Raw genomic sequence first — 27,462 nt, 5'->3', positions numbered from 1 at the left:
CAATAGGTGGCAAATTCAGTCAGCTCAAAACTCAAAAGGCACAAAAAGGTGTACAGTGGACAATCTTGCTACCTGGAATCCCTTACCAGTCTTCAGAATCAATCCATAGCATCGATTTTTTTATCTACTCTTCCAAAGATATTTTATACAAGCAATTTACATGGTATATAAACAAAAATATAAATACTCCCTGCTTCTCCAAACCACAAATGGCAGCATAGTATCGATTCTATACAAAGCAGCATCTCTTTTAAACTTTATTTAGTCGGTATAATACCATTCCTTTTACATTGTTCCAGATCCCTATAGCATTTATTCCTTCTTTACTATAGCTTTATCATTTCATTGTATAAACATAGCATAATGTATTTAATGTTATGTTGATAAATGGTTATTTTCAATGTTTGTGATGAGTAAGTTTGGACATATGTGTTATGTCTTGAATTCTTGTATCTTGAATTCCTAACTGGAGGATGATATGCAGTCAAAGTGGCTGTGGAAAAGGAAATGGCAACCCACTCCAGTGTTCTCGCCCGGAGAGTCCCATGGACGGAGGAGCCTGATGGGCTGCAGTCCATGGGGTCACGAAGAGTAGGAAACGACTAAGTGACTAACACACACACACACACAAAGTGGCTGTGTGACTGTTAAGTAACTGTTACTTTCTAACTCCAGCACTGGGGCTGTCCTCTCCCTGTGCCTGGCACATGAGGGCCTGGGGACACACAGGGAAGTGCTCTGACCTGCACAGGAGGCAGTGTGGCTACAAGCTTGGGCTCTGGACCCGGATTTCGGCAGCAATTCTGTGACTTCAGTGACATTAGGCAGAACGTGGACGTGCTCTAAATCACTCTCCTTCTCCTTAAAATCGGGATCATAAGGTTATTGAGAGAACGTGAGATAATGCACGTAAGACGCTCACTTCACACAATGCCTGCCCCATGATAAACACTCACCAAGTAGCTTTAAAATAGCCTTATTTTAAATTCAATCATATTGCATCTTTCTGCCTAACTGTGTGCCTCCCCATCTCAACTCTAAGTTCCTTCATGTCAAGGAATGTGAGTCACTCTAGATCTGGCGTGTGGCAGGTCCTTGATCATGTGTACAGATTGGTTGCCAGGGGAAAAAAGAAGAAGACGTCTGATTCCTAAGTGGGTATCCATGGATGACTTCTTGGAGAAGATGAAAGTTGAAGGATGAACAGGAACAAGAAAGCAGAGGTGGGAAGGAATGGGAAATTTACTCCAGACTAAAATAACCTTTCTTCTAATCTTACCAAGATAAAGAAGTAGACATAATATGGCATAAAATACCAGAAACCACATAAAGCAAGGATAAAGGGGGAGAAAAAAGGAAATAACTACTTAGCAGATGGGGGTAAAATAACAGAACAGTTCACTGACACATACGAAATCCTGCTAGTAAAGTTTAGTATTACAGATGTGAAATACTGCCCAAAATGGTACTTACCAATCATTTTCCCTTGTGGCTCAGCTGGTAAAGATTCCATCTGCAATTTGGGAAACCTGGGTTTGATCCCTGGATTGGGAAGATCCCTTGGGGAAGGGAAGGGCTATCCACTCCAGTATTCTAGCTTGGAGAATTCCATGGACTGTATAGTTCATGGGGTCGCAAAGAATCGGACACGACTGAGGGACTTTCACTCACTCACTCACTCACTCAATCATTTTAAAACACTGTTAGCACATAAAGAAGCCCAAGATGGCGAACTCTTTCATTCAAAAAATGTCTGGAATCTAAAGCACCGATACAGAATACCCAGTTCTTGTTCTTTAAGATATACTTACAAGACCTACGGAGTTTCTGTAACTATTGAGCTATTCAAAACAGTGTGATATTCTTCAATTATTTGTTGTTTAATAAACTGTTCAAGAAAACTGAATTCTAGGTTTGAGTCTGCTCCTAAGTAAGTCACTTGAAATCCTCTAGCATCAGTGCTGTCAGCTGTAAAACTAGAGTATAAAGGGGGTTCTGGCCTTAAGCTTAGATGGGAAGCAGCAGAGAACAGTAGAAAATCCACAGACTCTGAGTTGAGCACCCAGGCTTCCCCACTAGCTCAGCTACTCAGCAGTTACATCCCTTGGCCAAATCACGTACACTCCTGGAGCCTCGATATATCACCCTATGTAAAATGGAGATGATAATGACCTCCTGGTGTTACTGTGAGGGTTACATGACATGCACAAAACTCCCAGGCATAGATCTAGCACATGGTGGTGCTCAAATATGCCAATTTTCACATTTTCCTGGTGAACTGTAAGAGCTTCAGAAATTTCAAAACATTTTATATTTTTTTAACTTAGCAATTTGTCTAATAACAACTGCCCTGTACCTGGACATCCTTCATAGCAAGGCTTGTCATATTTGATTTCCTTTATTTTTATTTCACAGCACAGTTTATAGAGCTCTGTTGATCTTGATTTATAGGCAATGGGTCAGGGGCAGGAAGGATTCCAGGAAGTACCTCAGCGCTGTCCAACAGGCAGGTGCTGACAGACTCTGTGAGCTGGGGACGGAGTTCTCTGCTCCTCTTCTCAACCTCAAAGAACCTGAGAGCCACAAACTGTAGCTTGTCTAGAGAATGGCCACCCATTGTTCTTTCTTTCTTTCACCCACTGTCCAAAATGTCAGAGACTTCATTTCCAGAAAAAGAAGCATTTCTATCCTCTCTAATGATTTTTTTTTAGGGTGGTAAATTTTATTTTTTATTTTTTTAACTTATTTATTTTAACTGGAGGCTAATTACTTTACAATATTGTAGTGGTTTTTGCCATACATTGACATGAATCAGCCATGGGTGTACATCTGTTCCCCAGCCTGAACCCCTCTCCCTCTTCCCTCCCCACTCCATCCCTCAGGGTTATCCCAGTGCACCAGTCCTAAGCACCCTGTCTCATGCGTCGAACCTGGACTGGCAATCTGTTTCACATATGACAATGTACATGTTTTAGTGCTAGTCTCAAAAAATGGGCCAAAGAACTAAACAGACATTTCTCCAAAGAAGACATACAGATGGCTAACAAACATATGAAAAGATGCTCAACATCACTCATTATCAGAGAAATGCAAATCAAAACCACAATGAGGTACCATCTCACACTGGTCAGAATGGCTGCTATCCAAAAGTCTACAAACAATAAATGCTGGAGAGGGTGTGGAGAAAAGGGAACCCTCTTACACTGTTGGTGGGAATGCAAACTAGTACAGCCACTATGGAGAACAGTGTGGAGATTCCTTAAAAAACTAGAACTAGAACTGCCATATGACCCAGCAATCCCACTGCTGGGCATACATACTGAAGAAATCAGAATTAAAAGAGACACATGTACCCCAATGTTCATCGCAGCACTGTTTATAATAGCCAGGACATGGAAGTAACCTAGATGTCCATCGGCAGATAAATGGATAAGAAAGCTGTGTTACATATACACAATGGAATATTACTCAGCCATTAAAAAGAATACATTTGAATCAGTTCTAATGAAGTGGATGAAACTGGAGCCTATTATACATAGTGAAGTAAGTCAGAAAGAAAAACACCAATACAGTATACTAACACACATATGTGGAATTTAGAAAGATGGTAATTATGACCCTATATGTGAGACTGCAAAAGAGACGCAGATGTACAGAACGGTCTTTTGGACTCTCTAATGATTTTATGGGTTTCCCTGAAAGCCCATTGGTAAAGAATCCACCTGCAATGCAGGAGACCCCCATTCGATTCCTGGGTCAGGAAGATCCGCTGGAGAAGGCATAGGCTACCCACTCTAGTATTCCTGGGCTTCCCTTGTGGCTCAGCTGGTAAAGAATCCACCTGCAATGTGGGAGACCTGGGTTCGATCCCTGGGTTGGTTATTCAACAAACATTTATTAAATTTATTAATAAATTTATTAAATTAGTATGTGCCAGGGACTATTCTAGGTCATATATATTAATATACATTATAGGTACTGGTGGTAAAGAATCCACCTGCCAATGCAGGAGACGTAAGAGGTGTGGGTTCAATCCCTGGGTCGGGAAGATCCCCTGGAGGAGGAAATGGCAACCCACTCCAGTATTCTTGCCTGGGAAATCCCATGGACAAAGGAGCCTGGTGGCTACAATCCATGGGGTCACAAAGAGTCAGACACAACTGAACATACACACATATGAATAAAGAGTGTAACAATATAATTGAAAGTATGAGCCTTAGAATCAGACAAATCTGGGTTCTATGCCCCCAAATCTACCACGTGTTTACCAGGGTACGACACTAGTAAGCCACAGGCTGAGTCTCAGTCTCCTCATTGGAAAATTCAAATTATCTGCTTGGCACGGTTGTTGTAAGAGTAAACAGTCTACATTTCATCAAGTCTTTAACGTACTTTTTTCACCTGCTCACATTTCTGAATGAGGGTCTACTCTACAACAGTGGGTTCTGTAGTAACTATCATCCAGATGGCAGTAAGGACGCGGACACACTGCCTGCTTGAGTGTGACCTTGCTCGCCGCCCTTCATTAGTTCTGTCCTCGCTTCACTGAGTCAGTGTATTGTCAGCACTAGACACCCTGAGTGGAGCTGTCACTTTAAATGTCTTCAAAAAGATGACACTATAATTTGGCATTAAACCAAGAGGCACATGAACAGCAGCTGGGCATAAATTTGATTAGGGAAGCAAACATCCATCACTGGAAAAATGACCTTGCCCACCAAATCTATGGTACGTGGGTATGAGACAGGGCAGCATGAATGATGCTGCATTGTGCGATGTTTTTACTGAGACATGTGGAAAGACAGGCCTGCCACAGGCTGAGTAAGAAAACACCAGGATCACAACTCCCAGAATGGGTAGGAGCTGCTTGCAGGAGAGTCCTGGTGACAGCAGAAACGCTGTGTCACCAACCCTCTTGGTGACACAGAGACAGCAATGACTGAGCCAAAAGTGATTCTCAAGAGTCAGACTCTGAAAGTGACAATATTTAGGAGTATCTTAAACATTTTACTTATATTTTCCCTTCCACATATGTGCATGAGTGATACCAATCCATGCCCAAATGAATCTAAAAGAGCTCTTTTAGCAAGTATACAATAAAAATTCTAACTAGCAGAAAGCCCTTGTATCAGAGTTTAGTTGGCAAGGCTTGTTCCTTTCATAATGATACATAAAATAATTGTGTTTCTTACCAGCAACATCTTAGATTCAATATAACATGACAGCATTTGGGATCACAGAGCATAATGATGAGTATTCAAGAAATAGTAGTAATTTTTTTTTTCATGCTTTGTGAACACCAAGCATTAAAGATGACTGAGAACTCTGCTCCCTCAGAGCTCACAGTCTAGTGGGAGGGAAGTGTGGCTGGCTTCCCAACTCACAGAGGGATGGCTGCATGGTTAAGACTGACACCAAGGAACAGTAAGGGGGAAGAAGGCAAGAGAGATGCCTTTCCTGCCGGTTCACTGGTAAGGCGGCCCTGAGCCAGACGATGGAGTGGCCCAGGGGTCCAGCCTCCGCCTCGTCTCGCCTCCTCGTAGTTCCCGTGTTTCCCAGGTGCTGCTCACCCACTACCACCCAGCAGCCTGGTTCCCACCATCACTAGTCCTTTTGGGCTGAAAGAAACCAATTCTCCAGAACCACTTAGGATATGGAATCAAGAAGCTCCTGTTTCATGACCTGAAAGAAGGGGTGGAAGAAGAGGCCCAGACCCACCTTCAAAGGCAGACAGGCACATTCCTGAGCTGCAGCAGTGGTTTCTGTGCTGGGGTGGCATGGCACCCTCCAGATACATCATTCTTTACATGGAGAAGTGTGCTGCATTCTAGACGGTAGGCATGCAAACCGACTTTTCTGGCTCATTACAAAGTAACCAGCAGAAACTGCTAACCCCTTCCCTGAATTCTAACAGGAGCCATGAGTCATGGAGAGAAGTTAGAGGGAGGCTGTCACACTTGCAAAATGGATATAAAAACTGTGGAAAGCAATGGAGGAGGTGGCTTCACAATCTGGGGAGGGAGCGGTGGGTGGGGTCTAGAGACAGAACAGAAAGGGACCAGCCCCCAGAATGGGGGGCGTTGTCTTCTCCCTGAGCACCTGGTGCCACCAGCAGCACAGTGCAGACACTCAGCAGCCAGTGGATGGGAAACGTTAAGAAAGCACGAGAAGGCTAGGGGAGCAGACACCAAGGGGGCCCGCTGGCCGCCTCTCCTCGGGGCTCGGGCAGAGTGTGCAGGACAGGAAAGTTCCCCTGGGGGAGACAGAGAATGGCTGAGCCCAGAGGCTGTCTGGCCTGGTGCACAAACAACTGCTTATTTTTGTTTGCTTAAAGCTTTTTTCTTTTAAATTTTGGATCTTCATTGCCGCGCGCGGGTTTTCTCTAGTTCAGAGAGCGAGGGCTACTCTCTAGCTGGGTTGCATGGGCTTCTCATTGCAGTGGCTTCTCTTGTCTTGGAGCATGGGCTCCAGGGCATGCAGGTTTCAGCAGTTGTGGATCACGGGCTTTCGTTGCCCTGACCAGGGACCAGGGATCAAACTCGTATCCCCTGCATTGGCAGGTGGATTCTTGACCACTGAACCACCAGAGAACTCCCTGTTTGCTGAACTTTTCAGCTTTCTTTGAATGAGCAGGGATAGCATAAAAAGAGCATCCTTCAGGAATACCTATGTGGAAATTTGTCTCCATTTAAAGCAGTGAGGCCTGAACTTGCTTTAGGTTAGTTACACTGGAACAGGATCGCAGCCACTGGAACAGCAACTTCAATTTGCTGTACTGACATTAGAGCAGGCTTCGGAGCCAGACAGCTGACTTAAAGTCATGGATCTGCCACTTGTAGCTTTTGACAGTTTGTTTACTCTCTCTGAGCTTCAGTGTCCTCATCTATAGGATAAAAAACTGAAGGATAGTAGGCGTGTAGTAGTAGATAACTGTAACTAATGTACACAATACAAAACCATCTTTGTGTCAAGAAACAGAAAGGAAACGCTTTGAAGTTATATTTAAGATTAGATCCCACTTGGAAAAGGAAAAGAGTGATTTCACGCTAGGTACAGAGGGGAGAAAAAAAAACACTTTCATTAAAGCACTAAGTTATAAAAAAGGAAAAGAAAGATAATGGGGAATCTAATTCTGTGACACAGAATAATAGGATTTCAGAATTAGGAGAGAAACCCCAAACCCATGGTTCTCAGATATATTCACAATACAGGACCACAGTGTTCTCTGCTGAGCACCATGAAATATTTACATCTAATGTCACGAAACAACATTCCATAACATTGTATAGCACTATATGCCAGGCATATTCTAAGTATTCTGCATGCATTGATTCATTTAGTTTTCACAATAACCATGAAGTTGGTACATTATTGTCTCTACTTTATAGGTGAGGGACTGAGAAAGAGAGGGATTAGGTGACTTGCCCGGGGTCACAGAGCTGGGAGGAGTCTGTCTGTAGCAGAGCTGTGATACAAGCCCAGGCACCTGCTTCTGAACCCAGGTGGAGGCTCCCACTCCACGCTGCTTCTCAGTCCACAAACCAAGATCACTTGCCCTGTGTTAAGATTCCAGCATAAATGGCTCCATCATATGAGTCATATAAATATCACATCCAACCTCATTTTACAGTCCTTTAAACTATCCAATAAGCAAGACTAAGTATTCCCGCATCTTCCACTAACTGGTTTTGCTCCTTGTTCACTTGTCACCTCCCAGGGCTAAGTTGATTGGCAGTAATAGCAATAAACAGTCAATGAAATTTCATGGGACAAGAAACTCAAAATTAAGAAAATTCTATCCATTGTTCTTACTTAAATGGAGAAAACACGTTGGCCCAGCTCTAAGACACTACTGTTTGGGGAGAGGGTAGTTTGGGAACCACTCATCTAGGACAACTTCCATCTTAGAGAAGCTTCCATCCAGCCAGCCCTCTGGCTCGTGGCCCTGGTGCAGCCGAGGGAAGGCAGTGCACCCTGGCCAAGCTCAGGACGGGCCGGGCTGCCGTGCGCCAGCACTGGGTCTGAGGAGTAACACTCGTCAGTCCGTTCAGCTGATTTAATGTCACGACAAAGCTGTTTAACCTCACAATTCAGGAGACATGACAGGACAGAGTCACAGCAAGTGCTCCGCTCTGCACACCTGACCATCACTGTGTGACTGAGGTGCTGCAGTAAATGTGCGAGCTGTAAGATCAGACATTCAGACTGGCAGATGAAGAAGACACGGTACATATATGTATAAGGGAATATGACTCAGTCGTAAAAGAGAACAAAATGATGCTATTTGCAGCAACACAGATGGACTTGAAAGTTAAGTGAAGTCAGACAGAGAAAGACAAATATGCTATGATATCACTTACATGTGGAATCTAAATTATGACACAAATGAACATATCTATAAAAGAGAAACAGACTCACAGACATAGAGAACAGACTTGTGGTTATGGTGGGGTCGGGGAGAGATGGACTGGGAACTTGGGGTAGCAGACGCAAACTCGCGATATGCAGGATGGATGAACAACAAGGTCCTACTGTATAGCTCAGCAAACTGTATTCAATATTCTTTAATAATCTATAATGGAAAAGACTATGAAAACGTATATAAATATATACATTGCTAAGTCGCGTCAGTCGTGTCCAACTCTGTGCGACCCCATAGACAGCAGCCCACCGGGGTCCGCCGTCCCTGGGATTCTCCAGGCAAGAATACTGGAGTGGGTTGCCATTTCCTTCTCCAAAATATATACATATGCATAGTTGAATCACTTTGCTATATACCAAAAACTAATACAACACTGTAAATCAACTATAGCTTAATAAATAAATTAATTCATTATAAGTGGAGGAAAAAGATTCTACAATGTTCACTCATTTGGAATGAGAAGTTGAGATTTTACATTTCACTGATATCTGGAAGAAAGAGGTTTCTTTTTCTCATCCGTTCTAAAAACTGAACTCGGTTCTAAATGGTGAACAGGAATCGGTAGGGGAAGTAACAATGGACACATAACAAAATTATATAGATTTCAACACACACTCCCCATTCTTGCTGAAAGGGGGAAGACCAAATGCTACATCACATAGTTTCTCAATTTTAAAAATTCACAACAACTTACTATTTCCACTGAGAAAAAATGAAAATGAGAAGTGAAAACTATCAGCAACCTTCTTGCCTTGCCTGGCAAGATGCCCCACGCCCAGCAGACACTGTTTATTCAGGCTTCACCTCAGCCAGCCCAGCCTACAGATCACAAAAGACAAAGTGACCACAGACAGAGTGCCAGCTCGACCACAGTTCTGGGTCTGGTCAGCCTGAGGTCCCTTCGTCTGTCAGAGCCCAGATCCATGGGACCACTCTGACCCCAGCTCAAGAGCTCCTGGAAACCTGTAAGTGAGGGCAGAGAAGTAGGACTAAAATATCATTTTTTAACTCCACAAGGAAATATTAATAAAATAACCACACTTTCAGTGAAGGGAAATATGCCTAAAAAACTAAAAAGTTTCTAAGAAAGAAAATAATCAGGGAACTAGGCTTCCATAAAAGCTTTTTATGAAATTTTTTTCTTTTTATAAAAGAAATGTTTTAAATTATAATAACAAACATTTGACTAGGTTCCAAATAAAAGAGGGTTTTTTTTTTTTAATTAAGCAGTTATGGATTGGAGATATTTCCGTATAAGCAGAGAATTCTAATGGTAAAGAAAGGATGAAAAAGGCATCATAATGGGATCCTCCGGGTATTTCTACCGATGCCATTCACATTTGTTACAAATGCTGGCAATGAAGTAAATAGTAAAATGCACAAGACTACAGAAAAACTCCAGATAAAATTTTATGCCAATGGAAAAACTCCAGAAAAAACTTCAGGAACTGGATAAGTAAGCGGGAGACAATGGCCAACAAATTTCAGCATAAGCAGCACTTTTAATATTAACGAGACAGAACTACCTGTTATAAGCTAAAAACTACTGCAGACAGAACTCCCTGACAGGCCAGAGGTTAGGATTTGGTGCTTCACTGCCAGGACCAGGGCTCAATCCCTGGTTGGGATCTTTCTAATTTGTTTCTGGACACAAACAAGAATGATACTGTGTAACCAGAAGAGAGCTGAACAGAATTTTCTTTCTTTAAAAAAAAAGAAAAGATTAGAAAATACAGCAAGCAAGGAATGAGATGTGCCAGGCAGGTCTGAAATGGTCACCTTGGCCGTCTCTACCTCCGCTCCGTTTGTGTCTCTGTGCTTTCCACTTCCCTACAGAAACTGTACTAAATCCCCTACAGAAATTCCTCCTGCCTCTCTTGTGCAAAAAAAGGGCTTCAGAGACTATCAACTAAGGGTACTCTTCTTTGAAAGAAGGTTATTTTTTTTCCAGTCAGGGCTGTGGCGCTCCTTTCTTCATGCCTCAAAAGAGGCATGCCAGCAAATCTTTCTTTCTTTGTGTCAGCCCAAGAAATGTGGGCTTTATTTCCTAGTTCAGATAAGAACTTTTCATGCACCAAAAAAACAAAGATTGATCTTCCCACCCCATTTGACAGTTTGTTAGCAATGCATTAGAACCCCATCAAGTCATTCAAAACAACTCCTACTATACACTTAAAGGAAAGGAAAACCCAGACTAAGGACATGCTGGAGGTCTTAGCCAGACAATTCTACATTCATATCCTTGAGAGTTCAAAAGGAACCAGCACTCAGTCTGAGTTCTAAAGAACAGTAAACCTTGATGTTTGCTTTTCCTTTTCTACAAAGAAGAGCTGGCTGGCTGGTAAAACATGAAGGCAGTTTCAAAGAGAAATCTATCAGGAGTCCTCCATTCTTCTCTTACAAGATTTCAGGTGGAAACCTCAAATAGCAGCGTATCACAGTCCTACAAAGGTCCATATAGTCAAAGAAACAGTTTTTCCAGAAGTCTTATACAGATGTGAGAGTTGGACCATAAAGAAGGCTGAGCCATGAAGAACAGATGCATTCAAATTGTGGTGCTGGAGAAGACGCTTGAGAGTCCCTTGGACTGCAAGGAAATCAAACCCGTCAATCCTAAAGGAAATCAACCCTGAATACTCACTGGAAGGACTGATGCTATAGCTGAAGCTCCAATACTTTGGACACCTAATGTGAAGAATCAACTCATTGGAAAAGACCCTGATGCTGGGAAAGATTAAAGGAGAAGGGGACGACAGAGGATGAGATGGTTGGATGGCATCACCGACTCGATGGACATGAGTTAGAGCAAATTCCAGGAGATGGCAAATTGGGACAGGGAAGCCTGGTGTGCTGCAGTCCATGGGGTCACAAAGAGTCAGACACGACTTAGTGATTGAACAACAACGACAAAACAACAGGCCTAGAGAGAAGCACACAAATCAAGAGCGTCCAACTTGACGGATGCTCACAAAGTGAATACATGTGGATCAAGGAACAGAAAGCCATAAGCTCCTGAGTTCTCATGGCACCCTCTCCCAAAGGCACCACCCCCTCCCCATCACCCTCAGCAGGCTGCGGAAGGGCCCTGCATTCCATCAAGCTGACTCAAGGCCAGTCTGCAGTTTCTGAAGGAGCAGAAAACAGGGTCTCCTCCTAGGTTTGACCTTCTGGAAGGGGCAATGAGAATTTCAAGATGTTTCCTAGGGAGCCTCTTCCTTGGTGGGCTCTGAATTCCAATTTTTTTCTTCTCAGCAAAGCGAAACTACCCAAATCCCACTCTGCTATTCAGCTTCTTAGGGCCTGACTTGTGAGCCTCCTGACCAGCCCGGCCTAGTCAACAAATACCTTGAGGGGAAAACCAGATGTGTGGCAGGGTGCATTAGGCTGCCTCCTTGCCTCTGGGACGCCGGCCCCTCAGTTCTGATAGCTTTTGCAGCCCTCCACCTAGAATGTCTTATCTCTCCAGCCCCACAAGGCAGCCTAAAGCACTACCTGCCTCTTTGCCTCTCAGCAGCCCTTTCCAACCAGCTTCCCAGCCTCCTGGAAGTCAGAAAATGCTCCAAGGGGGAAAGCAGGTGCAGAGAGCAGGGCACACTTTAATAAGCACCTCTCTCCTGGATCTCACCACTCAGAACTGGCTGCCTCGGTAGGAAACTGAGGGCAATCCCAGGGGGATGAGACTGAAAAAACATTTTCTCTTTGACCTTGTGACTGTGTTTATCAAAACTTGTGGACACCGGTTATGGTAGACCCTGGTAAGAAAAAGCAGTGTCATGTGACATACCTGATATGACAAAGTACAAGCAATTGACACCTAGAATCACTTAACAGGTCACTGCTTTTTTCAGGACTGGAAAAGCAATGAGAAAGCTTTGGAATATAGGCAGTGTCTAAAAATATTGTGCTGTTATTAAAATGTGATTCTCTCAACTTTGAAATTAAATATTCCTCCCTCACCCTTTCTGAGACACTGTGATGGAGGAAACATCCCCTGTCCAACCCAAGCCAGGGTCTCCACCTGGGCTGGCTGGCAGCGAGTCCACTGGCCCCCTCAGGGGCTGCACCTGACCCTACCCCTCTCTGCAGCATCCTAGCTCCCTCCCTGTTGGAACATTCACATCAGCAAATGTGAACAGTATCTCCTGATTTGACTGTGCACTTTTCTAAACAACTGTTATATTTCAATTGATTGTTTACATTTAAAAAACTTTCCCTTGAGCCCAGCTCCCTGCTCACCTACCCCTCTCTGCTACTCTTACACGCAATAAAGAGCTGTCTACATCCACCTTCACTTCCTTACTTCCTCACCCCACGTTCCCTCCCCAGTTGGCCTCTCCTTCTACCTCTCCAGGTTCTCGTCTCACTTGACCTCTGCAACATTCACACCCTCAAGCTCTTCTCTCCACCTCCTAACATAGAATGTCCCTGGTTTCTTCCGGCCTCTCTGCCACCTCCTTTACAAGCTCACTCGCTGGCCCGACCCTTAAAGGCTGCACCAGTCAGCCTCTCCTCCTTCCAGCTTTACACCCTCCCAGGGCTCAGGCCAGCCTGCAGGGCTTTCACAGAGGCTCTGCCAGGATTCGAACGGCCACCTCCTCCTCCTCATTCAGATTCCAAGGTCAGTGTTGCCTCCTCAGCAGGCCTTTCCTGTTCCGTCCCCATGCTGCGCTCCCGTAACACTCTACAGAGCATGCACCGTCAGTTAGGTGATGCACACATTTTGTGCAGAGTCTGCATCCCCTGCCACCTGCCTTGGGGGAATGCAGCTGCACAAGAGTGCCCTCACCCGACGGGGCAACGCAGGGCCCTCAGCACCTGGAATCTGGCCAGGAGCAGACAGTCACCACTGTTCCTGGGCAAGTCTCCTGCCTCAGAGGAAACTTGTTACTTAACAAAGACCCTCTTAGGATGAATTCCCATAAATCATACATTACCACTAAAATGATGGTGTATAACTGCTTCCGTGGTAAAGAAGCTAAGTTTACGTATGATATCAATATTTACAACTGAACTTTAATGAGCTGAAAAGAAAAAAACACAGAGGGGAAAAAGTAAATTACTCAAGATATTATGTGGTACCATAAACTAGCAAATCCAAATATCATTAGGGGAACTGAACCCACACCAACTGTAAGATTACCAAGGTACATGGAACTCAGTCACTCCCAACTTACACAAAATCAAAATCAGTCCTAGTAAACGCAAATCCAAATGTGACGGAAAACACTGAGCCAAGTATGGCACCAAAAGAAACTCTCTGAGAAGTCCACTCGTTTCAGCCCCAGGTGCAGATCTTGAGGTCTGAAGCTATAGTTTCTGAAGTTTTTGCAACCATGACCTGGGTCATGCCCACAATGGCACTATCACATTTGTTCAGATATTGCCATCACCACCGCACACAGAGGAGCCCACCTCCAGTGAGTAAGTTTGGTTCACTTCAGTCACTCAGTCGTGTCCGACTCTTTGTGACCCCATGGACTGCAGCATGCCAGGCTTCCCTGTCCATCACCAGCTCCCAGAGCTTGCTCAAACTCATGCCCATTGAGTTGGTGATGCCATCCAACCATCTCATCCTCTGTCGTCCCCTTCTTCTTCTGCCTTCAATCTTTCCCAGCACCACAGTCTTTTCCAATGAGCCAGTTCTTCACATCAGGTGGCCAAAGTATTGGAGCTTCAGCTTCAGCATCAGTCCTTCCAGTGAGTATTCAGGGTTGATTTCCTTTAGGATTGACTGGTTTGATCTTCTTGCAGTCCAAGGGACTCTGAAGAGCCTTCTGTAGCACCACAGTTCAAAAGCATCAATTTTTCGGCGCTCAGCTTTCTTTATGGTCCAACTCTCACATCCATACAAGACTACTGGAAAAACCATAGCTTTGACTAGAGGACTTTTGTCAGCAAAGTAATGTCATTGCTTTTTAATATGCTGTCTAGGCTGGTCATAGCTTTTCTTCCACGGAGCAAGCATCTTTTCATTTCATGGCTTCAGTCACCATCTGCAGTGATTGTGGAGCTCCCCAAAAAAAGTCTCTCACTGTTTTCATTGTTTCCCCATCATTTGCCATGAAGTGATGGGACCAGATGTCATGATCTTAGTTTTCTGAATGTTGAGTTTTAAGCCAGCTTTTTCACTTTCATCAAGAGGCTCCTCTGTTCTTCACTTTCTGCCATAAGGGTGGTGTTATCTGCATATCTGAGGTTTTGATATTTCTCCCAGCAATCTTGATTCCAGCTTGTGCTTCATCCAGCCCAGCATTTCACATGATGAATTCTGCATATAAGTTAAAAACCAGTGGTGACAATATACAGCTTTGACATACTTCTTTCCCATTTTGGAACTAGTTCATTGTTCCATGTCCAGTTTTAACTGTTGCTTCTTGACCTGCACACAGGCTTCTCAGGAGGCAGGTCAGGTGGCCTGGCATTCTCATCTCTTGAAGAATTTTCCACAGTTTGTCATGATCCACACAGTCAAAGGCTTTGGCATAGTCAATAAAGCAGAAGCAGACAGTTTTCTGGAACTCTCTTGCTTTTTCGATGATCCAACAGATGTTGGCGATTTGATCTCTGGTTCCTCTGCCTTTTCTAAACCTAGCTTGAACATCTGGAAGTTCTTGGTTCACATACTGTTGAAGCCTAGCTTGGAGAATTTTTAGCATTTACTAGCGTGTGCTGCTGCTGCTGCTAAGTCACATCAGTTGTGTCCAACTCTGTGCGACCCCACAAATGGCAGCCCACCAGGCTCCTCCATCCCTGGGATTCTCCAGGCAAGAATACTGGAGTGGGTTGCCATTTCCTCCTCCAGTGCATGAAATGAAAAGTGAAAGTGAAGTCGCTCAGTCATGTCCGACTCTTCACGACCTCATGGGCTGCAGCCTACCAGGCTCCTCCATTCATGGAGTTTCCCAGGCAAGAGTACTGGAGTGGGGTGCCATTGCCTTCTCTCTGAGATGAGTGCAATTGTGTGGTAGTTTGAGCACTGTTTGGCATTGCCTTTCTTTGGGATTGGAATGAAAACTGATCTTTTCCAGTCCTGTGGCCACTGCTGAGTTTTCCAAATTTGCTGGCATATTGAGTGCAGCACTTTCACAGAATCATCTTTTAGGACTTGAAATAGCTCAACTGGAATTCCATCACCTCCACTAACTTTGTTCATAGTGATGCTTCCTAAGGCCCACTTGACTTCAAACTCCAGGTGAGTGATCACACCATCATGGTTATCTGGGTCATTAAGATCTTTTTTGTACAGTTCTTCCATGTATTTTTGCCACCTTTTCATAACATCTTCTGCTTCTGTTAGGTCCATACCATTTCTGCCCTTTATTATGCCCATCTTTGCATGAAATGTTCCCTTGCTATCTCATTTTCTTGAAAAGATCTCTAGTCTTGCTCATTCTATTGTTTTCCTCTATTTCTTTGCATTGATCACTGAGGAAGGCTTTCTTATCTCTCCTTGCTATTCTTAGGAACCCTGCATTCAGATTTTATCTTTGCTTTTCTCCTTTGCCTTTAGCTTCTCTTCTTTTCTCAGCTATTGGTAAGGCCTCCTCAGACAACCATTTCGCCTTTTTGCATTTCTTTTTCTTGGGGATGTTCTTAATCACTGCCTCCAGTACAATGTCACAAACCTCAGTCCACAATTCTTCCGGTACTCTGTCTATCAGATCTAACCCCTTGAATCTATTTCTCACTTCCACTGTATACGATGTAAGGGATTTGATTTAGGTCATACCTGAATGGTCTAATGGATTTTCCTACCTTCTTCAATTTAAGTCTGAATTTGGCAGTAAGGAGTTCATGATCTGAGCCACAGTCAGCTCCTGGTCTTGTTTTTGCTGACTGTATAGAGCTTCTCCATCTTTGGCTGCAAAGAACATAATTGATCTGATTTTGGTATTAACTATCTTGTGACGTCCATGTGTAGAGTTATCTCCTGTGCTGTAGAAAGAGGGTGTTTGCTATGACCAGTGCATTCTCTTGGAAAAACTGTTGGCCTTTGCCTGACGTCATTTTGTATGCCAAGACTAAGTCTGCCTGTTACTCTAGGTATCTCTTGACTTCCTACTTTTGCATTCCAGTCTCTTATGATGAAAAGGACATCTTTTTTTTGGTGTTGGTTCTAGAAGGTCTTGTAGGTCATCATAGGATGGTTCAACTTCAGCTTCTTCAGCATTACTGATTGGGCCATAGACTTGGATTACTGTGATATTGAATGGTTTGCCTTGGAAACGAACAGAGATCATTCTGTCATTTTTGAGACTGCACCCAAGTACTGCATTTCCGACTCTTTTGTTGATATGAGGGCTACTCCAATTCTTCTAAGGGATTCTTGCCCACATTAGTAGATATAATGGTCATCTGAAATAAATTCACCCATTCCAGTCCATCTTAGTTCACTGATTTCTAAAATGTCAGTGTTCAGTCTTGCCATCTCCTGTTTGACCACTTCCAATTTACCTTGATTCATGGACCTAACATTCCAGGTTCCTGTGCAATATTGTTCTTTACAGCATCGGACTTTACTTCCATCATCAGTCACATCTACTCCTGGACATTGTTTTTGCTTTGGCTCCACCTCTTCATTCTTTCTGGAGTTATTTCTACACTCTTCTCCAGTAACATATAGGGCACCTACCGACCTGGGGAGTTTATCTTTCAGTGTCATATATTTTTGCCTTTTCATACTGTTCATGGGGTTCTCAAGGCAGGAATACTGAAGTGGTTTGCCATTCCCTTCTCCAGTGGACACTTGGGAAACACTGGCAAATGTTCTTGGTTGTGGTTGTTCTTGTTACTGATTGTTGTTCAGGCACTAAGTCATGGGTGACTCTTTGCAACCCCATGGACTGCAGCATGTCAGGCTTTCCTGTCCTTCACTATTTCCCAGAGTTCGCTCAAACCCACATCCACTGTATCAGTGATGCCATCCAACCACCTCATCCTCTATTACTCCCTTCACCTCTTACCCTCAGTGTTTCCTAGTATCAGGGTCTTTTCTCGTTACTGATACTAATTATTAATACACCTTAACAATTCAAGTTGACTCCTAAGGTTAAGAGGAAAGAGCACCCCTGGTTCTTCACCTGCTATTGTGTAAGCAGAACATTCTTGAAATTCAATTCATACATTCGTAAACCCTCCACTAACAGTAAAGGTTTTCCCAGCTAAGAAAATATACAGCATGTTGCAGCTTCAGAATTCTAGTTGAACACAGCTTGTGCTTAGTCTCTCAGTTGTGTCTGACTCTTTGCGACCCCATGGACTGTAGTTTGCCAGACTCCTCTGTCCATGAGGATTCTCCAGGCAAAAATACTGGAGTGGGTTGCCAAGCTCTCCTCCAGGGGATCTTCCCAGCCCAGGGATCAAACCCAGGTCTCCCCCATTGCAGGCAAATTCTTTACCAGTTGAGCTACCAGGGAAGCCCGCTGAATATAGTTTATGTACCCTCAACTTCAGCAAAATATTCATCTATACCCTTAACACTGGCAATATCTTTTATGATAACTAACTACACAAAGTTGCCTTTGTTAATGATCTTCTAGCTTCTATTATGCTCAAGATTAAAGTATATCTTTAATCTTTAATCTTCTCAATTTCACTCAAAATTCTGAAACAGAAACAGCTAACAGCAAGTGTTGGTGAGTAAGGAGGAAAACTGGAACCCTCATACACCACTGGTGAGAATGTAAAATGCTACAGTCACTGGAAAACGGTCTGGTGATTTCTTAAGGCTAAACACTGTTACCAAACGACCCAGAGCTTTGCCACCAAGGTATAAAGAACCCAAGGGAAATAAAAACATAGGTCCACAGAAAAACTTGTACATGAACATTCTTAGCAGCATTATTCATAATAGCTATAAAGTAGAAACAACCTAAACATTCATCAACTGATGAACAGAGATAAAATATGGTACATCCATATAATGGAATATTACTCAGCAAAAGGAGAGAAATACTGACACATGCTACAATAAGAATGAACCTTTAAAACTTTGCTAAGTGAAAGAAACTGGTCACAGAGGACCACGCACTGAATTTACATGAAATATGCAGAAAAGACAACTCAATAGAGATAGAAAGTGGATAAGTGGTTGCCCAGGGATTGGGGTGAAATGGGAAATTAGGGGGTAATGGCTAAGAGATATAGAGTTTCTTTTGAAGTTGTGAAAATATTTTAAAATTGATTGTGTTGACAGTTGTATAACTGTGAATACACTAAAGCCACTGAACTGTATGCTTTAACTGAGTGAATTGTATGGTACGTGAATTATACCTCAAGCTGTTTTTCTTTTTAATAAAGGACAGATTTTTATTTCACAGCAGAAAATAGGAAAGGATAGGAATTAAGTTGGTACATCAATTAACAGAATGAACAACAGAATACGTTCAAGTTGTTTTTTAGAAAGAAAAAAGATGGGCGTTTAAATCAATGCTAACCTTCGAGGAAGCCATTTGGCAGTAAACATCAAGAATCTTTATATATAGGGAGATAGAAACAGAGAGAAAGAGAATATTTGCTTCTAGAGTAAATATAAGGGCATTTCTGATGAACACAGCTTGAGGAAGTTTCAAAGGCAACAGAAATTGAGGCTATGCTCAGGGACTGGTGTGTGTACAAGAGAGAAAAGCCTCAAACACAGTTAAGGATGGGCTCTAAGACTTCAAGGTGAAGAATTACAATTCCCAACATCCGTGAACTGGTTTTATCAGATTCACCTAAGGACCTAGGCAAAAAGACACATTCCAGAGTCTCACTCCTGAAATTCTAGATTCTCTTCACTGCAAAGGTAGAGGGGAAAAGTAGGAGTCTGTTTATAAATTTCTCCAGAGGATGCTGAAGTCAGCTAGGTGTGGCCAACTCTTGCACAAAGGCAAGAAACATATTTTATCATGGTAATAACACTTTTCTGGAGAATCATTCTAGAAGCAATATGAAGGACTGATTATACTGAGGCCAAGAACTTACGGAAGCACTGGGCAAAGACTGGGCTTTCCTGGTGGTTCAGATGGTAAAGAATTCACCTGCAATGAAGGAGACCTGAGTTTGATCCCTGGGTCGGGAAGATCCCCTGGAGAAGGGAATGGCAACCCACTCCAGTATTCTTGCCTGGAGAATCTCATGGACAGAGGAGCTACAGTCCATGGGGTTGCAAAGAATTGGACACAACTGAGCAACTAAGCACAGGCAATGATTAGAGCACTTGACTCATACTCCAACTTCATGATATTAATAACTATTCATGACTGATGCATACTGAAGATTACTTGTAAATTCTAGTAATATGAAATGTCCAGAATAGGCAAATCTATAGAGATACAAATATCCCCTGGAGATGGGGTTGTCAGGTGAACAGGAGTGACTGCCGATGGATATAAGGCTTCTTTCTACAGTGCTGAAAATGTTTTCAATTTAAATTGTGTTGATGGCTGCAAACCTTTGCATATATGCTAAAAAATTAACTATAATGGGTATATTTTATGGCATATGAATTACATCTACTAAATCTGTTAAATAATTTAATTCAAAATTTTAAATTTTTTTAATTTAAAATTTTTAATCTTTAAAAATTAAATAATTGCATCAATTTCCCCCCAAATAATAATAATTATTATTATTCATGGGAATTTCTTGGCAGTCTACTGGCAGGACTCTGAAATTTCACCGCCAAAGGCGGTTGGTTCAGTCTCCCTGGTCAGCAAACTAAGATGCAGAAAGCTGTGCACTGTGGCCAAATAGAAAGAAAAACAGACCTTTAGCACCTAAATCACCTTTTAAAAAGAGACATCTTTTATTACTAAACAAAAACTTAGCAAGAATCTTTAGAACCCTCTTCAAAATATGCATCTCACCAGCTTCTCTAATACATTTGTGGTATGAATGTCTTAGAATTCTGAAAAGGCTGGTGGTGGTTACTTCAGGTGGTCTTCCTTGCCAATCAGATTACTCTCATGCACACTTGCTTTTCCAGCTTCCCTCAGCCACGTGATAACAAGCAAATCTGTTCCATGCACTTACCAGAAATATTTGAAACAACCTTTGTATGCAAATATGCGTCTATAAGGAACATCTGAAGACTAAACGATTGATACGAATGACTCATCAAATAATATGCAGCATCCACGTCTTCCTACTGCGGATAACATAGCTCTGAGCACAATCCCTCCAGCCCCCTTTCTCAACAGAAGCATTGGTTCCCAAGAGAAGTGGCAAGAGTACAAGTACAGCCTGTGGCCCAGGCACACCTATAGACAGAAAGCTACCTGGCCCACATATCGCAAGCTCCTCACTGAAACAATCACAGTAACTAAATAGGAGACTCGCAGGCGGATCTTCTGGGGCCCCGGAAGCCGCACTTAACAGAGGGCTCCAGGTGGTAACTGTGACTCGACGATCACAAATCCAGGTTAGGGTGAAATACTAGGTAATGTTAAGAGGCATAATCTCAAGTACTAAGCTGTTCCCTCAATAAATTCAAGTGCTTTAAAATGTTTTAACTAGAAAAAAAAGTATTTAAACTGCATAGAGGAAATTATTCCAGAGCACAGGTTTCATAATTTAACATCATGTGTATAACACAAGAGAAGACAGTGTGATTACCCATTCACTCTGCATGAAACACTACTCCTGAAATAAGCACAGCCTTTTGTTGCAACAGACTGGACCATGGCCCTGTCCCAGGACTAAGAAGCCAGATGACACTGGCTCCAAGTAATTCCCTTTGTATCCAGTTCAGTCCCCCTGTGAACAGGTAATATGGGTCTCACCTACTGTTTATGTTCAAATTCTCATTCCTCAGATTTGATCCCTTGTTCACGAAGTTAAATATGAAACACGGAATGGTCAAAAATAAGCATCTGATTAACAAAATAGTATGCCCAGACAGATGACACGATGAGGCAGTTATTGCCAGCATAAAAACTCTGTATTAATGGCATATAATTAATATGCTGTTCTAATTTCAACCTCCTCCATCTTAATAAAACTATCATAGGAAGCCAGTGGGACTTCCCTGATTCAGTTGGTAAAGAATCCACCTGCAGTACAGGAAACCCCAGTTTGATTCCTGGGTCAGGAAGATCTGATACAAAAGGGATAGGTTACCCACTCCAGTATTCTTGGGCTTCCCTGGTGGCTCAAACAGTAAAGAATCTGCCTGCAATTTGAGAGACCTGGGTTTGATCCCTGGGTTGGGAAGGTCCCCTGGAGAAGGGAAAGGCTACCCACTCCAGTATTCTGGCCTGGAGAATTCCATGGGTGTATAGTCCATGGGGTTGCAAAGAGTCGGACACGACTGAGTGGCTTTCACTTCACTTCATAGGAAGCCAGGAGTCACCACTGGCCTGGTATTCAGAGATATCTTGTGCAAGTCAGGACACTTCTTAAAGTGTTTTCTCAGTACAGAGTGGTGGGAAAATACTGGATGTGAGGCCAAGTTCTTTATCTTGATCTTGACAACTGGAACCCACAGACAGATTTAATTGAGCAAATTAATCAACAACCAGGGATAAGCAACTACAAAGCTATAGTGAAGGGTACTCACTATAAAAATTCAAATAATAATTTTTAAACATAAAAATATTTATTAAAGGCCTATTCTGTGCCAGCATTGTTTTAGGAAATGAAGACCAGACTGGATATTATTGCTCCCCTAGTGGCTCAGATGGTAAAGAACCTGCTGCAATGCAGGAGACCCAGGTTCAATCCCTAGGTCAGGAAGATCTGGAGAAGGGGATGGCTACCCACTCTAGTATTCTTGCCTGGAGAATTCCATGGACAGAGGAGCCTGGTGGGCTACAGTCCATGAGGTTGCAAAAGAGACAGACACAACTGTTTTAGGAAATGAAGACCAGACTGGATATTATCAAAAGATCCAGCAGAGAAGGAAAAAAATAAAAGTAACATTTATTTACCATTGTGCCAAAATACAGCTACCTGTTTACACAACACAGCAGCCCTCAAATATGAATTCAATCAACTCATATCAGGAAAATTAATTACCCCAAATATTCTTCCGGGTTCTCTGATGTATATGAATATCTCTAATAGTGGAATAGCTGGGCTTTGGTGCCTGCATGTCTTTGACTTTCCAGGCAATGCCAAAAGGTTTTCCTAAGTGGTCATACCAGTTCCTATTTCTACCAGCCAGATATGACTATTCTATTGCCCAATAGCTTCGGGACTGGGTATTGCCAACTTCAAGTTAGATATGTGCTTGCCAACTTTAGGTTCACAGTGACATAGCACTCTGGTTGTAATTTGCATTTCCTTGATTATTAACAAGGTTGAGAACCTTCTCATATGTTTATTAGACATCTGGATTTCTTTTTAGAAGTGCCTGCTCAAGACTTTTACCCTTATTCTGTTAGTGCAGGTAACATCTTAAATAAAAAACCCCTCTTTAGACTGAGGTCATGAGTTTAGTTCTCAATGTCAACTTCTAAAAGTTGTGTTGCTTGGCTTTTTATCTGCCGTGCCTCCTGGGTCACAAATCAAATGTTTGACTGTGGGAGAGACTGTTTCTGGACTCCTTGGGGTGTTCAGTTGGTTTACTGCTCTACCCTGGTGCCAGGATCACACTGTCTTAATTATTTAACTCTTCTTGATCTCTGGAACGAAAGTTTTTCCAACTTCTTTTTCTTTTTCGAGAGCGTCTTGCTTTATCCCAGGCCATGGCAAAAAATTTATTAGCTTGTTTAGTTTTTGCTTTTCAGTTTGCTAGGATTACATTAAATCCATAAGTCAGTTTCCAAAAAATTGATTCTTTACAATATTAAATCTTCCAGTCTTCAAACCAGCCTCTCCATTTATTTAGAGTTTACTTAGAGTCACTCAGTAAAGTTTTGGATTTTTTTATGTAGCCGTCTTATAAAGATTTTGTTAGAATTAAAATATACCTCCTATAGTTTATAACTGTTGAAATACCACAAATCTGAAACAGAGATGATTTTTTTAAATGAGGTATAAAAAGAAACAATTGTTCAATGAGATTTCTAAGGTTTGGGAAAACTATGTATATATATAAGGATCAACTTCCTTAAATTGCTTTTTCTCTTTTTTTTAATTTCATTTTATTTTTGTTTTCCTGTTCTTGTTTTTCATTTTCTTTTTTGTGTTTTTTCTTTTGTTTAATTCTTTTCAACTTTCTTAAAATTTTTAAATGAAACAAAGTTAATCAAAGTACAATTACTGCTCCATAATTTAGTTTTAATTCTAGAACTATTGCTTTGCGGTTATTTCACACTTTACTTCAGTGGGTTAAACATACTTGAGAAAAACGTATGTGTTACATAAACAAGCGTCCTAAATGGCTATTGGCCGCTGGTGTTTATCAAGTTATGAAGCACTTGAAATCCAGAAAACTTTCAATTCACCAACTTCAAGAGAAAAAGGATAAAAGATGAATAAATGATGAGTAAGAGGCTGAATCTTATAAATATACACACCACTGCCTGGGACTGAGGACCCAGACACCTTGCTCCCGCCACTCTTACCTCGTTCACTAAACTTACGTCTCCTTTTTTTTCACTTGTAAACCCCTGTTGTCACTACCACACAGTAAGAATTAAATGTAAACAGGTGCCTCAGAAAGGACACTTGCAAAGTCAGTCAAACACAAAGCAATAATTAGTCAAAGGATTACAGCTATTCCTCTATCAGAAAAGTATTATAACAAGTTTGCCTATAATGATGGTTTGTGGCGAGACTGAAAATAACCCCCAAGCAAAACCTTCAAGCAATGCCAACAAAATGGTGAGACGTGCATACAAAAGTAAGAATTGTGAAGGAGAGGGAGGGAAATTTCAGTTCTCACTTGAATGTCTTATGTTAATTGCATTCACTCCTTTATTCCCACACAACAGAGACTAAGCACAGCACAGCACAAGTAAAAGACACTTTCGAACTGCATTCTATATGAGGGGACTATAAAGATACTCAAAGCTTCTAGGAATTTACAACACATTTAGGAAGCAAGAAATAAGCACAAATAGTTGCTCCACAATATTGTGTGTGCTCAGTCGTGCCTGACTCTCTGTGACGCCATGAACTGTAGCCCACCAGGCTCCTCTGTTCATAGGATTTCCTAGGCAAGAATATGTTGAGCACATTGCCGTTTTTTTCTCCAGGGCATCGTCTCTACCCAAAGAATCAAACTAGCATCTCCTGCCTCTCTGCATTAGCAGGCAGATTCTTTACCACTGCGCTACCTGGGAAGCCTGGTACTACTACATCCCATTAATAATTAAGAAACTAGTTTAATAATTTGATAAAGAAACTAAGGCTTACAGAAGTTAAGTAATGGGCCGAAGATCGCAGCCAGTCAATTGAGCTGAGCTCTGACTATAGGTTCCTTTGCCCCACAGGGCCCATGCTGTTAAATTGGACACGGCATCAAACCCTCACACAGGGAAGTAAAATCAAATAAAAATAATATATAGTTTTTTTAAAGTATAGTGTCTCATCTACCTTTTTTTTTTTTTTTTTGGCCAGGCCACTTGGCCTGCAGGATCCTACTTCCCTGACCAAAGGATGGAACCCATGCCCCTTGCAGTGGAAGAGCAGAGTTTTAACCACTGGACCGCCAGGGAAGTCCCAAAAGAATACCATTCTTTTAACTGTGTTTAAAAGGATAGTTGTCCCACAAGCTGGTCCAAAGTGTTCCACATTTAAAAACAAACTATTGTGGCCTTTTCTTTAATCACAAGAGAAAAAAATAAATCGTGAGCTTGATTTTCTCAATTTCAAGTTTCTCTCAGAAATATTTCTTAAATCTTTGAAAAACAGTCCATTATAAAAATCAATGAGTAAGCAGCAGACGAAGCTGGGGAAAATTCAGCTGATTATGCTTAGCTCAACATTTTCTTTAATGGATTATGTGCTTAACAGATGTCATTTCATTATTTTAAGTTCAATGATTAATTGAATATATTAATTCAGTAACAGTTAACTCAATTACCTGGAAGTGGTTTTAAGATTAAGGTATTCTTCAGAAGAATAGTGCTTCTGTGAGAGCTATCATAAAGCACTAAAAGAAATCAGATACATCTACCATAAGCAGTATCTTTTGGCTGAAACTAGAAACAAAGAGATAATACATTGTATGATGATTTACTGCCACCTGGGAGCACCCTGCCCCACAGGACTAAGCCTAAGGTGGCTGTTGTTATCAGGCAAAGCCACACCTGCAAACCATAAACATAATTTCAAATCTTACAGCGGCCACATTAGTTTAAAGTACAAACAGGCTAAATTAATTGCAATAATATATTTTATTAACATGGGATTGGCAACATATTATCATTTCGACACGTAAGCAGTATTTTAGAAATTGAAATATTTCATTTTTTTAACACTAAATCTCAAAATCTGGCCTATAGTCACACCCACAGCACTAGCCACCGGACCAGACAGCACAGGTCTGAGAGACGGTTAGGAAGAGACTGCGAAAAAAAAAAAAAAAAGGAAGAGACTGTGGCTGCAATCAGAGAGCATGTGGGTAGAAAAGTGGGGATTCGGCTCCAGTGTTCCAATGCTGAGGTAAATGAGAGGCTGTTCGCAGGTTCACCTTCCAGCAATCTCTATGTTTGGAGTTATTAAAGCACTGCACATTATTGTTTTACAATTTTATAATGAGTGTTTGCACTACATTTTTAACCGGCCTTGCTATGACCGTAACTTGGGAGGATCTATTATAGTCTCTCTCCTCCCCCTCCATTTCCTCAACCCTAATTCTTTAGAATATTTCAAAGTTATCCAAAAAGAACCTACTTGCAGCTACTGTCCACAACCTGGACATTTAAAATCTACACAGGTCTGGGCAAGGGGAAGCCTGAAGCCACCAAAGGACTTTGGAAAGGGAGTGGGAAGAATGTTTCAGTACTAATAGTAATGTATCAAGTGTCACAGAAAGGGCAAATAAACTTCTTTGTGGATAAAACTGGAAAGGCTCCTGCTCAGAATGCCCCCAGTTAAGTCCTGAACTAGGCTTACAACTTAGAGAATAAAAATGACCCAGGCCAGACACCCCTTAAGCAGTAATTCATGTAAACAGCATAAGGCCACAGAGGGAGAGGAAAAGTTCAAAAATGACCAACATAATAAAGTCAGAAAAGCTCCCCTTTCACCTTTCTGCCCCTACCCGGTCCCCAGGAGAACTCCAGTGGGACCATTCTACAAAGAGGTGGTGGTAGCATTTCCTTAACTCACGGCTCTTTCTAGTCACCAGACCAATACTCCTAATCTATTAGAGCACCTACGACAAATTTAAACAGTAACCAATAAATTCTGCTTGTGAAAATCATACAAATGGCTGGACAGGGTGTGTCTACACTCTCGGGGACTGAAGTGAGTGAGGAAAGACTGTGTATTTTACTGGCCATAGGTCAAAGTACATCAGTATTCTATTTTAGAACAAACTCTGGCTAAACAAATCCAACACTGGAATGACAGGGTGTTTATCATTTGTACCAAACGAAATTATGCAGTTGCCATGTGTTCTCCAGTTTAACATGTGAGCTTACTAAGGAAACCAAAATTACAGTTCAGTATTTCTCAACTCTTGAAACAATTCCACTTATTACTCAGAAACCTATTTCATTAGGTTACCTATTATAAATTTAAACAGCAATCAATAAATTCTACTTGTGAAAAACAGAATGATCCAAATTTCCTAATTCCTTTAGTTCAGAGGATTTCATGATGCCCTCTCCAAATAATCGGGGAAAACTACTGAAAATGGCAAATCATCAGTGAAGTCATTAGGTAACTATCTACATTTTCAAAAGAGAAAAATAATAAGTAAACAAATCCCCCCCAAAAAACGAGATATGAAACCCACATGTCATGATGACAAGTTTGTAAAAACGTTTTCTATGCACACACACAAGATTTGAAGTAACCAAAATACTAGTAGAAATCCATCTCCGGTAATTGAACTTTAGGTTAATTTTTACTTTTTATATACTATTTACCTATTTTCTACAATGATCATGTCTGTTAAAACTAGAAAAAAAATTTCAGACACGTGGAGATTGAGGTAGTGC

At 41.8% G+C, this 27,462-nt stretch overlaps 1 protein-coding gene across 7 annotated transcripts in view; it reads right to left on the bottom strand.

Annotated features, from left to right (window-relative positions):
• Positions 1-27,462, bottom strand: part of PRDM10 (PR/SET domain 10) — a 147,173-nt gene that overhangs the window by 64,800 nt on the left and 54,911 nt on the right. The window lies entirely within an intron of this gene.

Source organism: Giraffa tippelskirchi, chromosome 10, assembly GCF_054371585.1.
Source record: "Giraffa tippelskirchi isolate mGirTip1 chromosome 10, T2T-mGirTip1v1.2.pri, whole genome shotgun sequence".
NCBI classification, from domain to species: domain Eukaryota; kingdom Metazoa; phylum Chordata; class Mammalia; order Artiodactyla; family Giraffidae; genus Giraffa; species Giraffa tippelskirchi.
Note: the sequence above shows the minus strand (reverse complement) of the source record. Positions and strands in the feature narration are given on the sequence as shown.